This window comes from Mastomys coucha, unplaced genomic scaffold (genome assembly GCF_008632895.1).
Source record: "Mastomys coucha isolate ucsf_1 unplaced genomic scaffold, UCSF_Mcou_1 pScaffold4, whole genome shotgun sequence".
Lineage (NCBI taxonomy): Eukaryota > Metazoa > Chordata > Mammalia > Rodentia > Muridae > Mastomys > Mastomys coucha.
Window position 1 is genome coordinate 49,820,238 of NW_022196910.1, and position 2,837 is coordinate 49,823,074.

The window sequence follows — 2,837 nt, forward strand, 5'->3', positions numbered from 1 at the left end:
AGCTATGCAGACAATCTGAAGCAGAGGAGCCAAGCAAGTCCCAGCAGACTGCCTAACCTCTCTCCATCCACTCCCGCTTCCCTTTGACCCAGCAGACACCCCTCCTAAGGCAGGCTGTGCCTGGTGGACCTAGGACAGTTAAACTTGACTGACCTTCTAGTTGTTGAATTGAAACAGCTCTCACCAAGAGTCACTAGGGGTCTTTTAATTCTTTGAGAGTGACCAGAAAAGATGTCCCTATCTATCTCCATTCAAGATGCAAAGGAAACAAACAAACAACAAAGCCCCTCAATTCTCACATAAGAGCAGAATAAGCCCATGTCAAAATGAACTTAAGCCCCTGATGGGAAGGGTACTGATCTGTCCCAGCACTAGAGAAACCGAGTGCTCACAGACACTGTCATGGGTGGGATCTGGAAGAGTGAGAGATTAGCCACCAACTGACTACAGCCCCGCAGGGCAACAACTCCCTAGTTTGTGTTTTGTTTTGACGTTTTATTTTCTAACGTGAAGAAACCACCTGCATCCCAGTTAGACACAAATATAGAAGTAAATATCCCATGTGTTAGCACCGTCACAAACTGTAATCAATGAGAATGAGCAATGGCATATCTCCCCAGGTATTAAACCTCCCTTGGATGGGTCTAAGATGGCAGCCCCAAGGTGGCCCAGAAAGAACATACAGCCATTCCCCAGCCTCAGGAATCAGTTTTCTGCTTTTATTCTCTGGGTCCCAGGGACCTCAAGACCTCAGGCTTGGCAGCAAACCCACTGAGCCATCTCACTGAACTTACATTTAGACCCTCTAGGAACGAGCACCTATCATAGTGGGTTTTAGATTCTGTGGGAGACATTGTTCTCCTGCTGTTAGGAATGACTCTAGGCCCTGTGCATGTCAAGCAGATGTCTAAGCACTGAACTCCAACCTCAGCTCTGAGACAGACTTCTCCATGGTGCAAGTGCTTAAAAGTATTTTTGTGATGTTCACTCTTGGGCACCCGGGGAAGTGGAAGCGCAGGGCCCTGCTGCGGGAGGGGGAGGGGGAGGGGGAAGAGCCACAGATGCCGGGACAGGGACCACCGCCACCATGAACGATCAGCAAGTGGACTGCGCCTTGGACCTGATGAGGCGCCTGCCTCCACACCAGATCTGATTGACCTGGTCCCCAGTCTGTGTGAAGATCTCCTGTCTGTTGACCAGCCCCTGAAAATTGTCAGAGACAAGGTGGTGGGCAAAGATTACGTTTTGTGTGACTACAACAGAGACGGGGACTCCTATAGGTCACTGTGGAGTAACAAGTATGATCCTCCTTTGGAAGATGGGGCCATGCCATCTGCTCGGCTCAGAAAGCTGGAGGTAGAGGCCAACAATGCCTTCGACCAATACCGAGACCTGTATTTTGAAGGTGGTGTCTACCTCTGGGATCTTGATCATGGCTTTGCTGGAGTGATCCTCATAAAGAAGGCTGGAGATGGATCAAAGAAGATCAAAGGCTGCTGGGACTCCATCTACATGGTAGAAGTGCAGGAGAAGTCCAGCAGCCACACAGCCCATTACAAGTTGACCTCCACGGTGATGCTATAGCTGCAAACCAACAAATCCGGCTCGGGCACCATGAACCTGGGAGGCAGCCTAACCAGACAGATGGAGAAAGACAAAACTGTGAATGACTGTTCCCCACACATAGCCAACATCGGGCGCCTAGTGGAGGACATGGAAAACAAAATCTGAAGCACGCTGAATGAGATCTACTTTGGAAAGACAATGGACATCGTCAATGGGCTGAGATCTGTGCAGACGTTTGCAGACAAATCAAAGCAAGAAGCGCTTAAGAACAACCTGGTGGAGGCCTTGAAGAGGAAGCAGCAGTGTTAAGACCTCCGCTTCTGCTAACCGGACACGCCATACTCATTAGGTTCCTTTCTTTAGAAAACTCGTTCTCTGCTCCTTCTCCCTCTTCCTTTCCCACCCTGGCAGGTCACAACAGTTTGCATCGACTACGCAGCGCCATCTCTCCCCCAAAATAAAGTCCGATAACCACCCTCCTCTGGCTCCAAGGCCTGCTTCCCACGACGTTTCCATAGAGACCGTGTGGTTTTGTTCGCCTGTCCCCCTTCCTTCCCTTGCCCATTTATAGGCACAGATACACTGTCTGACACCGCTCCCTCCATCTTTTTGTTACACTGGTGTAAAAAATGTAAAACAAAATTTTATGAACTAACTGGTGTGTGAAAGAGAAGAAAAACTGGAGATCTGATCCGTGTGTGTTTGGGAGTTGCTTGGAGTCGGGGCCGGGGGACAGGGGACAGCTATGGAGGAAGGAGAGATGTCCTCAGCACTGTCTCAGCAGGTGTGCCCTTGTCCCAAGGAGACCACAGTAGGGGTAGGGCTGGCGACCCGCTGCTCTTCTGGCCAGGTGCTTTTCTGTCAGTTTTTATGGAATGCAAAAGGAGTTTTTTGTTTTATTTTGTTTTTTTGTAAAACTTAAACAGACAAAAAGAATCTACATCTTCTACTTGAGCCTCCATACTTAATAAAAAAAAAAGGAAAAAAAAAGAACAAAATAAATAAATAAAAAGAAACTGGGACACACACACACACAAAAGCATTTTTCTAAATTTTTATTGTTATTTTGTATGTATGAGCATGATGTATATGTTGGGATATGCCTGCCATGGTGTACTTGTGCCATCATGCATGTGTGGAGGTCAGAGGTCAGAATTAGTTCTCTCCTTCCTCTTGGATGTGGGCTTCAATATTCAAAGTCATATCAGCAGGTTTTAGTGGCAAATGCCTTTTTACCCACTGAACCGTCTGAGCAGCCTTAATATTTACTA

At 47.8% G+C, this 2,837-nt stretch overlaps 1 pseudogene across 1 annotated transcript; it reads left to right on the forward strand.

The window, feature by feature from the left end:
• The first annotated feature begins 1,087 nt into the window (after window positions 1–1,087).
• On the forward strand, window positions 1,088–1,929 carry LOC116075856 (annotated as a pseudogene). Its single transcript, XR_004112739.1, has one exon. The product of XR_004112739.1 is annotated as an F-actin-capping protein subunit beta pseudogene (transcript).
• Window positions 1,930–2,837: the final 908 nt, after the last annotated feature.